Source organism: Notolepis coatsorum (assembly GCF_963971535.1).
Source record: "Notolepis coatsorum genome assembly, chromosome: 10".
NCBI lineage: Eukaryota > Metazoa > Chordata > Actinopteri > Aulopiformes > Paralepididae > Notolepis > Notolepis coatsorum.
The window spans coordinates 90,920,734-90,939,639 of record NC_140174.1 but is presented as its reverse complement, the minus strand read 5'-3'; the positions used below and the strand labels follow the sequence as shown (position 1 = coordinate 90,939,639).

Genomic DNA, 18,906 nt, shown 5'->3' with positions numbered 1-18,906 from the left:
GAGCTCCAGACTCTGGAGTGCTCCATTATCAGCAGCACAGTGGCAGGGCTGGAGTGCTCCAGAGACATTGTCCACGCAGTGGCCCTGGAGAGAGCTGGGAGAATGACTGGAGCCAGGGAATGGCCACTCATTATCACCAGACTGGAATCAAGAATTTCCTGTTTCACTCCATTAGTGAGGTTTTCTCTGTGTGTGTGTGTGTGTGTGTGTGTGTGTGTGTGTGTGTGTGTGTGTGTGTTTGTGTGTGTGTGTGTGTGTGTGTGTGTGTGTGTGTGTGTGTGTGTGTGTGTGTGTGTGTGTGTGTGTGTGTGTGTGTGTGTGGGGGGGGGGGGGGGGGGTAAGGAAAGAAATGTAATTTCACTGTTTCCATTTTCTCTCTACTGTACTTTTCTTCCCCTCCAGATGCCACCCAACCAACACATCTCCCACAAGCATGAAGTAAGTATTTGGTTGTTTATCCAGAGTTGAGTGGGAGGCAGAAAGCCTCTCAGAGTGGCTAACTGGCACCTTGGTTTCCCGACAGAGGTCAGTGGAGACCATTTTTGTGCCGCGTGTCATTTCCTGTCTAGTTGGCGTCTCCAGCACAGAGGCTCTTGCTCGTTTATTTTTACAGTTTCCTTTTTCTCCCTTTTTTTTTTTTTTTTTTACAAGCTGCTTTTCCCCTGTAGGGAGGGGCAGGTGGGTTTGGGGGAGGGGTGGGTTTGGGGGGCTTCGGTACTGAGCAGAATTGGCCCTGTGTATGGCCCCCTAGACCCCACCCCCCCACTCCTCAACACACTCGCTCACAATGGGGGCTCTGTAACACAGCCCCCAAACCTAGTCCTGCCCCCCCCCCCGTCTTGCACCCCCCCCCCCCAAAACAGGAAGCCAGGATCTGCCGAGCTCTTGTTTTTCTACTAATTTCCTGCTCTCCTGCCCCTTCCACAGATTATTTTCTTTATTTTCTTTTTCTGTTTCCCCTTAGATTGGGGTCCCTAATCAACGTCGGTGTGCATCTGGAGCAGCACTTCACAAGTGGCAGCTCTGAAGATTTGTCTGAACATACCTGCATATAACCCCTCTATATATATCTTCTATATACCTACTTATACACCTGCATATAACCCATAGCTCTGTAAGAACATGTACAATAATGCTGTATATACCATATATATATATTTATTCTCACCGCATATATACCTATCCACACGTGTCTGTACTTACCTGCACAAGTCCTTTACTATAAGTTATCTATAATTACATATCCTACTCTTACTAGTTACTGACTACTACTACCATACTGTCTTTATACCTGTATCACTGTACATATTAATACTACAACTCTGTACATACATCTGATTAGCACTACACTCAATAGTGGGGGCGACAGTGGCTCAAAGAGGTAGAGCAGTCGTCTGGCAATCCGGAGGTTCCCGGTTCAATTCCCGCTCCTCCCGGGCAGCGTGTCGATGTGTCCTTGAGCAAGACACTTAACCCCTAATTGCTCCCGATGAGCAGGTTGGCACCTTGCATGGTTGCCTCCGCCGTCGGTGTGTGAATGTGTGAGTGAATGGGTAAAATGTGAGTAACAAATTGTAAAGCGCTTTGGATAAAAGCGCTATATAAAAAAAAGCAGGCATTACTCATTTGTATATTTTATACCCAGTTTAATCACCTGCCATCATATAATATATAATCTAATCTAATCTTCAGGTCATATGACGGTACTTTGGGAGAGATATCCCGGTGTGTAGATAACGCCTTCGATATCGATGTTTGTAGGTAGAGAACTTGAAAAGGACTTCCTTTCAGAGCTGGGAAACCCCCCCCCCCCCCCCCACACCGCCATCCCGACATCACAGTGACCACTTCTGTACGAGCAGGGCCCCGCCGGCGCTAGCCGCGACTGACAGTAAGCTAAACTGTGGATGCGACCTCAGTCTCGTTAGCAGAAGAGAGGGATATATATAGAAATACGTGTATATATGCACTTTGATTTGAATTGTGACATTTCCTGGGTTGATTATACAGTACACGTCTGTAATCTGCTGCAAGAGGAGTATTATTCTGCCAAGGAAAACTCCTGCTGCCGCGGACCGCCGTTTGGCTCCGGTTCCGACTGGGTTTTGAAACAGACGGGAGGGGGGAAGGGGGGGGGGGGGGATGCCAGGTTTTGGCCGACCTTTTGATTGATTGAGATCCAGCGTGTGCATCAGTCAAACACAATAAAAAATAAAAGCCATAATTTGCATGTATTGGGGTTTTGAACATATGGGCGCATCACGGCGATGCCCTGTCAAACGTTATGTACGAATTACCATCTGACGGGGGGAGTTATTCCAGGGTCAGAAAAGTGAACACGTCTGGGTTTAGCCTCTCGTTTGTCTGTTCCCTCTCGCTCGTGCTAAGTCACATTGGCTCGTCAAACGGTCTTAATCCCACCCCGTGAGCCCGATAGTTTGTCGAAACATAAAAACAGAAGGACCCAGATACAAATCTATAAAAAAATATATATATATTGCAAATCTATAAAAATCCATTCCACATGCAGACAATAATAAAAGGCGGCTTTAGGCCACCACAATCCCGCGATACTGACGGCGGGGCTAATAGACGGGAGTTTGGAAATACTTCATCTAGAATCGAGAGGGGGGCCAACTCTGCCATATCCGGAAAAGAATGTCCTTCACGCTAATCGCGGACGAACAATCTCTAGGGCGACAGTAGGGGGACTCTAGAGCACGCAGACGAGGAGTGAGAGGAAAGAGGGGTGGAACAGAGAGAGAGAGAGAGAGAGAGAGCGAGAGAGAGAGAGAGAGAGAGAGAGAGAGAGAGAGAGAGAGAGAGAGAGAGGGAGAGAGGGACAGAGAGCTGGGAGAGAGTGAAGATGCAAAGAGGAAAGCAGAAAAGGAGCGTGAATGGAGGTGAGGGAGAAAACGTGGAAAACTCAAGTCTCCTCCGGTGAAAAAATGCCATTGAAACCATATCAAGTTTGCCGAATGTGTGTGTGTGTGCCGGGAGAACGCCCGCCTGGCGTAGGACGCTTTGGGTTTTTGGTAATGAGCTTAGGAGAGGTCTCGCTCGCCGTTTCAATAAACCCCTAGAGCCACGACTGAGTTAAGCTCGCAATACAAACACTCCTCGCTCCTTCAGTTTATCTCAAAGACACATCTGGAGTCTATCAACTCTAGCAGCACCCCCCTCCCCCCCCCCCACCCTTTCTGTCTCCACTCCCCCAGCACGCTTAACCCCTTCCTCACTCACTACACCCCTCGTGTCACACAGGCTCCCATTAGGTGACCGGCCACTCTCCGTATGCAGGAAAAACCTACTGACACAAATGTTAATTTGTTTGGTGGTCGAGAACCGAAGACCACCGAAGGGGGGGGCTGTGTTTTAGGTTAGCTTCGGGGGGGGGGGGGGGGGGGGGGGGGTTCAGGTTAGCTTCAGGGGGGCTGTGTTCCAGGTTAGTTTCAGGGGGGGGGGGGGCTGTGTTTTAGGTTAGCTTCGGGGGGGGGGGGGGGGGGGGGGGGGGGTTCAGGTTAGCTTCAGGGGGGCTGTGTTTCAGGTTAGCTTCAGGGGGGGGGGCTGTGTTTCAGGTTAGCTTCAGGGGGGGCTGTGTTTCAGGTTAGCTTCAGGGGGGGCTGTGTTTTAGGTTAGCTTCAGGGGGGTGGGGCTGTGTTTTAGGTTAGCTTCAGGGGGGGCTGTGTTTCAGGTTAGCTTCAGGGGGGGGGGGCTGTGTTTTAGGTTAGCTTCAGGGGGGGGCTGTGTTTCAGGTTAGCTTCAGGGGGGGCTGTGTTTCAGGTTAGCTTCAGGGGGGGCTGTGTTTTAGGTTAGCTTCAGGGGGGGGCTGTGTTTCAGGTTAGCTTCAGGGGGGGCTGTGTTTTAGGTTAGCTTCAGGGGGGGCTGTGTTTCAGGTTAGCTTCAGGGGGGGGTCCCACTAATCACCCCAAAGTACCAGAAAATACCCCAAAATACCCCAAAGTATACCCCAAAATACCAGAAAATACCCCAAAGTATACCCCAAAATACCCCCAAAGTACCAGAAAATACCCCAAAATACCCCAAAATACCCCAAAGTATACCCCAAAATACCAGAAAATACCCCAAAATACCCCAAAGTACCCCAAAATACCCCAAAGTATACCCCAAAGTACCAGAAAATACCAGAAAATACCCCAAAATACCCCAAAATACCCTAAAATACCCCAAAGTATACCCCAAAGTACCAGAAAGTACCAGAAAATACCCCAAAATACCAGAAAATACCCCAAGGTATACCCCAAAGTACCAGAAAATACCAGAAAAGACCCCAAAATACCCCAAAGTACCCCCAAAATACCCCAAAGTATACCCCAACGTACCAGGAAATACCAGAAAATACCCCAAAATACCCCAAAATACCCCAAAGTATACCCCAAAGTACCAGAAAATACCCCAAAATACCCCAAAGTATACCCCAAAATACCCCAAAGTAGCAGAAAATACCCCAAAATACCCAAAAGTACCCCAACATATCCCAAAATACCCCAAAGTGCCTGGAAATATACATTTACATTTACATTTAGTCATTTAGCTGACGCTTTTATCCAAAGCGACTTACAAGTTCTGTACGACAAGCCATCAGGAAGGGCACAACTCTATCAGCTGAGTAACACAAAATACCTAAAATGAAAAACTAAAATGTGCACATTTTGTGTAATAGTGTGTAATAGTGTAATAGTGTGTAATAGTGTAATACTGTAATACTGTAATAGTGTGTAATAGTGTAATAGTGTAATAGTGTGTAATAGTGTAATAGTGTGTAATAGTGTGTAATAGTGTAATAGTGTGTAATAGTGTAATAGTGTGCTAGTGTAATAGTGTAATAGTGTGTAATAGTGTGTAAGTGTGCTAGTGTAATAGTGTGCTAGTGTGTAATAGTGTAATAGTGTAATGGTGTGTAATAGTGTGTAATAGTGTCTATTACACTATTACACACTATTACACACTATTACACTATTACACACTATTGCACTATTACACTATTACACACTATTACACTATGACACACTATTACACTATTACACACTATTACACTATTACACTATTACACACTATTACACACTATTACACTATTACACACTATTACACTATTACACACTATTACACTATTACACACTAGCACACTATTACACACTATTACACACTTACACACTATTACACTATTACACTAGCACACTATTACACTATTACACACTATTACACTATTACACACTATTACACTATTACACACTATTACACTATTACACACTATTACACTATTACACTAGCACACTATTACACTAGCACACTATTACACTATTGCACACTATTACACACTATTACACTATTACACTATTACACACTATTACACTATTACACACTATTACACTATTACACACTATTACACTATTACACTAGCACACTATTACACTATTACACTCTATTACACTATTACACACTATTACACTATTACACTATTACACACTATTACACAAAATTACACTATTACACACTATTACACTATTACACTAGCACACTATTACACTATTACACTCTATTACACTATTACACACTATTACACTATTACACTATTACACACTATTACACAAAATTACACTATTACACACTATTACACTATTACACTAGCACACTATTACACTATTACACACTATTACACTATTACACACTATTACACACTATTACACTATTACACACCATTACACTATTACACTAGCACACTATTACACCATTACACACTATTACACTATTACACAAAATTACACTATTACACTATTACACACTATTACACTATTACACACTATTACACTATTACACACTATTACACACTATTACACTATTACACACTATTACACTAGCACACTATTACACTATTACACTATTACACACTATTACACTATTACACACTATTACACTATTACACTATTACACTATTACACTATTACACACTATTACACACTATTACACTAGCACACTATTACACTATTACACTATTAGACTATTACACACTATTACACTATTACACACTATTACACTATTACACACTATTACACTATTACACACCATTACACTATTACACTAGCACACTATTACACTATTACACTCTATTACACTATTACACTATTACACACTATTACACTATTACACTAGTACACACTATTACACTATTACACACCATTACACTATTACACTATTACACTATTACACACTATTACACTATTACACTATTACACACTATTACACTATTACACTATTACACACATTACACTAATACACTATTACACTATTACACACTATTACACTATTACACTATTACACAAAATTACACTATTACACTATTACACACTATTACACTATTACACTATTACACACTATTACACTATTACACTATTACACACAATTACACTATTACACTAGCACACTATTACACTATTACACACTATTACACTATTACACTATTACACACTATTACACTATTACACTATTACACACTAGCACACTATAACACTAGCACACTATTACACACTATTACACTAGCACACTATTACACACTATTACACACTAGCACACTATTACACTATTACACTAGCACACTATTACACACTATTATACACTTACACACCATTACACTATTACACTAGCACACTATTACACACTATTACACTATTACACACTATTACACACTATTACACTATTACACACGATTACACTATTACACACCATTACACTAGCACACTATTACACTATTACACACTATTACACTATTACACACTATTACACTATTACACTATTACACACTATTACACAAAATTACACTATTACACTATTACACACTATTACACTATTACACACTATTACACTATTACACACCATTACACTATTACACTAGCACACTATTACACTATTACACACTATTACACTATTACACAAAATTACACTATTACACAATATTACACTATTACACACTATTACACTATTACACTATTACACACTATTACACTATTACACTATTACACACCATTACACTATTACACTAGCACACTATTACACTATTACACACTATTACACTATTACACTATTACACACTATTACACTATTACACACTAGCACACTATTACACTATTACACTCGCACACTATTACACACTATTACACACTATTACACTAGCACACTATTACACACTATTACACTATTACACTATTACACACTATTACACTATTACACACTATTACACTATTACACACTATTACAGTATTACAGTATTACACACTATTACACTATTACACTAGTACACTATTACACACTATTACACTATTACACACTATTACACTATTACACACTATTACACTATTACACTAACACACTATTACACTATTACACTCTATTACACTATTACACACTATTACACTATTACACTATTACACACTATTACACAAAATTACACTATTACACACTATTACACTATTACACTAGCACACTATTACACTATTACACTCTATTACACTATTACACACTATTACACTATTACACTATTACACACTATTACACAAAATTACACTATTACACACTATTACACTATTACACTAGCACACTATTACACTATTACACACTATTACACTATTACACACTATTACACTATTACACACCATTACACTATTACACTAGCACACTATTACACCATTACACACTATTACACTATTACACAAAATTACACTATTACACTATTACACACTATTACACTATTACACACTATTACACACTATTACACACTATTACACTATTACACACTATTACACTAGCACACTATTACACTATTACACTATTACACTATTACACACTATTACACTATTACACACTATTACACTATTACACTATTACACTATTACACACTATTACACACTATTACACTATTACACTAGCACACTATTACACTATTACACTATTAGACTATTACACACTATTACACTATTACACACTATTACACTATTACACACTATTACACTATTACACACCATTACACTATTACACTAGCACACTATTACACTATTGCACTCTATTACACTATTACACTATTACACACTATTACACTATTACACTATTACACACTATTACACTATTACACACCATTACACTATTACACTATTACACACTATTACACTATTACACTATTACACTATTACACACTATTACACTATTACACACCATTACACTATTACACTATTACACTATTACACACTATTACACTATTACACTATTACACTATTACACAAAATTACACTATTACACTATTACACACTATTACACTATTACACTATTACACACTATTACACTATTACACTATTACACACAATTACACTATTACACTAGCACACTATTACACTATTACACACTATTACACTATTACACACTATTACACTATTACACTATTACACACTAGCACACTATTACACTAGCACACTATTACACACTATTACACTAGCACACTATTACACACAATTACACACTAGCACACTATTACACTATTACACTAGCACACTATTACACACTATTATACACTTACACACTATTACACTATTACACTAGCACACTATTACACACTATTACACTATTACACACTATTACACTATTACACACTATTACACTATTACACACTAGAACACTATTACACTATTACACTATTACACTAGCACACTATTACACTATTGCACACTATTACTCTATTACACACTATTACACTATTACACACTATTACACTATTACACACGATTACACTATTACACACCATTACACTAGCACACTATTACACTATTACACACTATTACACTATTACACACTATTACACTATTACACACTATTACACACAATTACACTATTACACACCATTACACTAGCACACTATTACACTATTACACACTATTACACTATTACACACTATTACACTATTACACTATTACACACTATTACACAAAATTACACTATTACACTATTACACACTAGTACACACTATTACACTATTACACACCATTACACTATTACACTAGCACACTATTACACTATTACACACTATTACACTATTACACTATTACACAAAATTACACTATTACACAATATTACACTATTACACACTATTACACTATTACACTATTACACACTATTACACTATTACACTATTACACACCATTACACTATTACACTAGCACACTATTACACTATTACACACTATTACACTATTACACACTATTACACTATTACACTATTACACACTATTACACTATTACACTCGCACACTATTACACTATTACACTCGCACACTATTACACACTATTACACACTTACACACTATTACACTATTACACTAGCACACTATTACACTATTACACACTATTACACTATTACACTATTACACACTATTACACTATTACACACTATTACACTATTACACACTATTACACTATTACACTAGCACACTATTACACTAGCACACTATTACACTATTGCACACTATTACACACTATTACACTATTACACTATTACACACTATTACACTATTACACACTATTACACTATTACACACTATTACACTATTACACTAGCACACTATTACACTATTACACACTATTACACTATTACACTATTACACACTATTACACTATTACACACTATTACACTATTACACACTATTACACTATTACACTAGCACACTATTACACTAGCACACTATTACACTATTGCACACTATTACACACTATTACACTATTACACTATTACACACTATTACACTATTACACACTATTACACTATTACACACTATTACACTATTACACTAGCACACTATTACACTATTACACTCTATTACACTATTACACACTATTACACTATTACACTATTACACACTATTACACAAAATTACACTATTACACACTATTACACTATTACACTAGCACACTATTACACTATTACACTCTATTACACTATTACACACTATTACACTATTACACTATTACACACTATTACACAAAATTACACTATTACACACTATTACACTATTACACTAGCACACTATTACACTATTACACACTATTACACTATTACACACTATTACACACTATTACACTATTACACACTATTACACTAGCACACTATTACACCATTACACACTATTACACTATTACACAAAATTACACTATTACACTATTACACACTATTACACTATTACACACTATTACACTATTACACACTATTACACACTATTACACTATTACACACTATTACACTATTACACTATTACACACTATTACACTATTACACACTATTACACTATTACACTATTACACTATTACACACTATTACACACTATTACACTATTACACTAGCACACTATTACACTATTAGACTATTACACACTATTACACTATTACACACTATTACACTATTACACACTATTACACTATTACACACTATTACACTATTACACACCATTACACTATTACACTAGCACACTATTACACTATTACACTCTATTACACTATTACACTATTACACACTATTACACTATTACACTAGTACACACTATTACACTATTACACACATTACACTATTACACTATTACACTATTACACACTATTACACTATTACACTATTACACACTATTACACTATTACACTATTACACACATTACACTATTACACTATTACACTATTACACACTATTACACTATTACACTATTACACAAAATTACACTATTACACTATTACACACTATTACACTATTACACTATTACACACTATTACACTATTACACTATTACACACAATTGCACTATTACACTAGCACACTATTACACTATTACACACTATTACACTATTACACTATTACACACTATTACACTATTACACTATTACACACTAGCACACTATTACACTAGCACACTATTACACACTATTACACTAGCACACTATTACACACTATTACACACTAGCACACTATTACACTATTACACTAGCACACTATTACACACTATTATACACTTACACACCATTACACTATTACACTAGCACACTATTACACACTATTACACTATTACACACTATTACACTATTACACACTATTACACTATTACACACGATTACACTATTACACACTAGCACACTATTACACTATTACACACTATTACACTATTACACACTATTACACTATTACACTATTACACACTATTACACAAAATTACACTATTACACTATTACACACTATTACACTATTACACACTATTACACTATTACACACCATTACACTATTACACTAGCACACTATTACACTATTACACACTATTACACTATTACACAAAATTACACTATTACACAATATTACACTATTACACACTATTACACTATTACACTATTACACACTATTACACTATTACACACCATTACACTATTACACTAGCACACTATTACACTATTACACACTATTACACACTATTACACTATTACACACTATTACACTATTACACTATTACACACTATTACACTATTACACACTAGCACACTATTACACTATTACACTCGCACACTATTACACACTATTACACACTATTACACTAGCACACTATTACACACTATTACACTATTACACTATTACACACTATTACACTATTACACACTATTACACTATTACACACTATTACAGTATTACAGTATTACACTATTACACACTATTACACTATTACACTAGCACACTATTACACACTATTACACTATTACACACTATTACACTATTACACACTATTACACTATTACACTAGCACACTATTACACTATTACACTCTATTACACTATTACACACTATTACACTATTACACTATTACACACTATTACACAAAATTACACTATTACACACTATTACACTATTACACTAGCACACTATTACACTATTACACTCTATTACACTATTACACACTATTACACTATTACACTATTACACACTATTACACAAAATTACACTATTACACACTATTACACTATTACACTAGCACACTATTACACTATTACACACTATTACACTATTACACACTATTACACACTATTACACTATTACACACCATTACACTATTACACTAGCACACTATTACACCATTACACACTATTACACTATTACACTATTACACAAAATTACACTATTACACTATTACACACTATTACACTATTACACACTATTACACTATTACACACTATTACACACTATTACACTATTACACACTATTACACTAGCACACTATTACACTATTACACTATTACACTATTACACACTATTACACTATTACACACTATTACACTATTACACTATTACACTATTACACACTATTACACACTATTACACTATTACACTATTACACTAGCACACTATTACACTATTACACTATTAGACTATTACACACTATTACACTATTACACACTATTACACTATTACACACTATTACACTATTACACACCATTACACTATTACACTAGCACACTATTACACTATTGCACTCTATTACACTATTACACTATTACACACTATTACACTATTACACTATTACACACTATTACACTATTACACACCATTACACTATTACACTATTACACACTATTACACTATTACACTATTACACTATTACACACTATTACACTATTACACTATTACACACCATTACACTATTACACTATTACACTATTACACACTATTACACTATTACACTATTACACAAAATTACACTATTACACTATTACACACTATTACACTATTACACTATTACACACTATTACACTATTACACTATTACACACAATTACACTATTACACTAGCACACTATTACACTATTACACACTATTACACTATTACACTATTACACACTATTACACTATTACACTATTACACACTAGCACACTATTACACTAGCACACTATTACACACTATTACACTAGCACACTATTACACACAATTACACACTAGCACACTATTACACTATTACACTAGCACACTATTACACACTATTATACACTTACACACTATTACACTATTACACTAGCACACTATTACACACTATTACACTATTACACACTATTACACTATTACACACTATTACACTATTACACACTAGAACACTATTACACTATTACACTATTACACTAGCACACTATTACACTATTGCACACTATTACTCTATTACACACTATTACACTATTACACACTATTACACTATTACACACTATTACACTATTACACTATTACACACTATTACACTATTACACACTATTACACTATTACACACTATTACACTATTACACACTAGCACACTATTACACACTATTACACACTTACACACTATTACACTATTACACTAGCACACTATTACACTATTACACACTATTACACTATTACACCATTACACACTATTACACTATTACACACTATTACACTATTACACACTATTACACTATTACACTAGCACACTATTACACTAGCACACTATTACACTATTGCACACTATTACACACTATTACACTATTACACTATTACACACTATTACACTATTACACACTATTACACTATTACACACTATTACACTATTACACTAGCACACTATTACACTATTACACTCTATTACACTATTACACACTATTACACTATTACACTATTACACACTATTACACAAAATTACACTATTACACACTATTACACTATTACACTAGCACACTATTACACTATTACACTCTATTACACTATTACACACTATTACACTATTACACTATTACACACTATTACACAAAATTACACTATTACACACTATTACACTATTACACTAGCACACTATTACACTATTACACACTATTACACTATTACACACTATTACACACTATTACACTATTACACACCATTACACTAGCACACTATTACACCATTACACACTATTACACTATTACACAAAATTACACTATTACACTATTACACACTATTACACTATTACACACTATTACACTATTACACACTATTACACACTATTACACTATTACACACTATTACACTAGCACACTATTACACTATTACACTATTACACACTATTACACTATTACACACTATTACACTATTACACTATTACACTATTACACTATTACACACTATTACACACTATTACACTATTACACTAGCACACTATTACACTATTACACTATTAGACTATTACACACTATTACACTATTACACACTATTACACTATTACACACTATTACACTATTACACACTATTACACTATTACACACCATTACACTATTACACTAGCACACTATTACACTATTACACTCTATTACACTATTACACTATTACACACTATTACACTATTACACTAGTACACACTATTACACACCATTACACTATTACACTATTACACTATTACACACTATTACACTATTACACTATTACACACTATTACACTATTACACTATTACACACATTACACTATTACACTATTACACTATTACACACTATTACACTATTACACTATTACACAAAATTACACTATTACACTATTACACACTATTACACTATTACACTATTACACACTATTACACTATTACACTATTACACACAATTACACTATTACACTAGCACACTATTACACTATTACACTATTACACTATTACACTATTACACACTATTACACTATTACACTATTACACACTAGCACACTATTACACTAGCACACTATTACACACTATTACACTAGCACACTATTACACACTATTACACACTAGCACACTATTACACTATTACACTAGCACACTATTACACACTATTATACACTTACACACCATTACACTATTACACTAGCACACTATTACACACTATTACACTATTACACACTATTACACTATTACACACTATTACACTATTACACACGATTACACTATTACACACCATTACACTAGCACACTATTACACTATTACACACTATTACACTATTACACACTATTACACTATTACACTATTACACACTATTACACAAAATTACACTATTACACTATTACACACTATTACACTATTACACACTATTACACTATTACACACCATTACACTATTACACTAGCACACTATTACACTATTACACACTATTACACAAAATTACACTATTACACAATATTACACTATTACACACTATTACACTATTACACTATTACACACTATTACACTATTACACTATTACACACCATTACACTATTACACTAGCACACTATTACACTATTACACACTATTACACACTATTACACTATTACACACTATTACACTATTACACTATTACACACTATTACACTATTACACACTAGCACACTATTACACTATTACACTCGCACACTATTACACACTATTACACACTATTACACTAGCACACTATTACACACTATTACACTATTACACTATTACACACTATTACACTATTACACACTATTACACTATTACACACTATTACAGTATTACAGTATTACACTATTACACACTATTACACTATTACACTAGCACACTATTACACACTATTACACTATTACACACTATTACACTATTACACACTATTACACTATTACACTAGCACACTATTACACTATTACACTCTATTACACTATTACACACTATTACACTATTACACTATTACACACTATTACACAAAATTACACTATTACACACTATTACACTATTACACTAGCACACTATTACACTATTACACTCTATTACACTATTACACACTATTACACTATTACACTATTACACACTATTACACAAAATTACACTATTACACACTATTACACTATTACACTAGCACACTATTACACTATTACACACTATTACACTATTACACACTATTACACACTATTACACTATTACACACCATTACACTATTACACTAGCACACTATTACACCATTACACACTATTACACTATTACACTATTACACAAAATTACACTATTACACTATTACACACTATTACACTATTACACACTATTACACTATTACACACTATTACACACTATTACACTATTACACACTATTACACTAGCACACTATTACACTATTACACTATTACACTATTACACACTATTACACTATTACACACTATTACACTATTACACTATTACACTATTACACACTATTACACACTATTACACTATTACACTATTACACTAGCACACTATTACACTATTACACTATTAGACTATTACACACTATTACACTATTACACACTATTACACTATTACACACTATTACACTATTACACACCATTACACTATTACACTAGCACACTATTACACTATTGCACTCTATTACACTATTACACTATTACACACTATTACACTATTACACTATTACACACTATTACACTATTACACACCATTACACTATTACACTATTACACACTATTACACTATTACACTATTACACACTATTACACTATTACACTATTACACACCATTACACTATTACACTATTACACTATTACACACTATTACACTATTACTCTATTACACTATTACACAAAATTACACTATTACACTATTACACACTATTACACTATTACACTATTACACACTATTACACTATTACACTATTACACACAATTACACTATTACACTAGCACACTATTACACTATTACACACTATTACACTATTACACTATTACACACTATTACACTATTACACTATTACACACTAGCACACTATTACACTAGCACACTATTACACACTATTACACTAGCACACTATTACACACAATTACACACTAGCACACTATTACACTATTACACTAGCACACTATTACACACTATTATACACTTACACACTATTACACTATTACACTAGCACACTATTACACACTATTACACTATTACACACTATTACACTATTACACACTATTACACTATTACACACTAGAACACTATTACACTATTACACTATTACACTAGCACACTATTACACTATTGCACACTATTACTCTATTACACACTATTACACTATTACACACTATTACACTATTACACACGATTACACTATTACACACCATTACACTAGCACACTATTACACTATTACACACTATTACACTATTACACACTATTACACTATTACACTATTACACTATTACACACTATTACACTATTACACACAATTACACTATTACACACCATTACACTAGCACACTATTACACTATTACACACTATTACACTATTACACACTATTACACTATTACACTATTACACACTATTACACAAAATTACACTATTACACTATTACACACTATTACACTATTACACACTATTACACTATTACACACCATTACACTATTACACTAGCACACTATTACACTATTACACACTATTACACTATTACACAAAATTACACTATTACACAATATTACACTATTACACACTATTACACTATTACACACTATTACACTATTACACTATTACACACCATTACACTATTACACTAGCACACTATTACACTATTACACACTATTACACACTATTACACTATTACACACTATTACACTATTACACTATTACACACTATTACACTATTACACACTAGCACACTATTACACTATTACACTCGCACACTATTACACACTATTACACACTATTACACTAGCACACTATTACACACTATTACACTATTACACTATTACACACTATTACACACTATTACAGTATTACAGTATTACACTATTACACACTATTACACTATTACACTATTACACACTATTACACTATTACACAAAATGTGCACATTTTAGTTTTTCATTTTAGGTATTTTGTGGTACTTAAGGGGTCCCCACACGGCGAGCGATTTTAGCCAGGCGACCGATTTTTTTAGCGAGGCGACAGACAGAATTGTATCGCCTTCATTGTTATGAATGAGAGATAGCTAGCCATCAACACTGAGGAAGGAACATAATTGTTCCGAAACATGTTTGTTTCAGGCTGCCATTAAATATACCAAAATCTGTGAGTGCTGGTCCAAGCGTATTGCTTTCTTTTTCTATTATACTCGACGGGATTTCAGCACCCAGTGTTATAATTTGTGAGCGCAGTCTATCTTGACTTTATGAATGAGAGAAGCCACACGGCAGGAGATTCTGAAGCGACGGTCGCGCAGCTATTTCTGTCGCCTCGCTCAAAATCGCCTCGATCCTATTTTTGGAGGCGACGGCAGGCAGGACAATGAGGAAATAACATGACTTCTACAGTAGAAGTAGTACAGAAGTTCTACTGGTGTATCATTTGTACACCATTAATGTATCATTCAATACATTCATTGATCAATAACCTACGTATTATTACCATGCTACTTATGTTCATTATTATTAACGGGAACAATTTAAATAAATAACGTTAGTTTGAGAAGCTGTAGTGGCCGCTTGTCATTAACTAATAAATGAACAATGCGCCACGATGCACCTACTAGTGTTTTTATACTCGGGTAACAAAAGAAGTTGTGGATGTTGACAGAGTTTAATGTCCAGGCTGCAGCTGATGTAGTTTGTAAGGTTTATTGTCCAAAGAAAATTATGGTTGAGAACAAAACAGTTTGCGTCTTCCGTGGAAAAAACACTCTCTCAGCAGCTGCATAACAATACTTGTCCAATCGTTGGTAATGAACGTATCGTAGCGATCAGGCATGCAGTAATGTCAGGAAGAATGAGGAGAGGTTGTATTCGTATATGGTGGTTTAATTCCAGCTCAATATGGGTTTTACAGGTTAATACTCTCTCCCGTACTGCACAACACAGCTACCTGCTAACCCGCTTCACAATAACCTAACGTAACGTCCGGGACTCCGGTCCCGGCGGTCCGCCCTCCTA

The 18,906-nt window shown here is 34.9% G+C and overlaps 1 protein-coding gene across 1 annotated transcript in view; it reads right to left on the bottom strand.

Annotated features, from left to right (window-relative positions):
* Positions 1–18,906, bottom strand: part of adgra2 (adhesion G protein-coupled receptor A2) — a 174,763-nt gene that overhangs the window by 75,942 nt on the left and 79,915 nt on the right. The gene's annotated exons all lie outside the window — the stretch shown is intronic.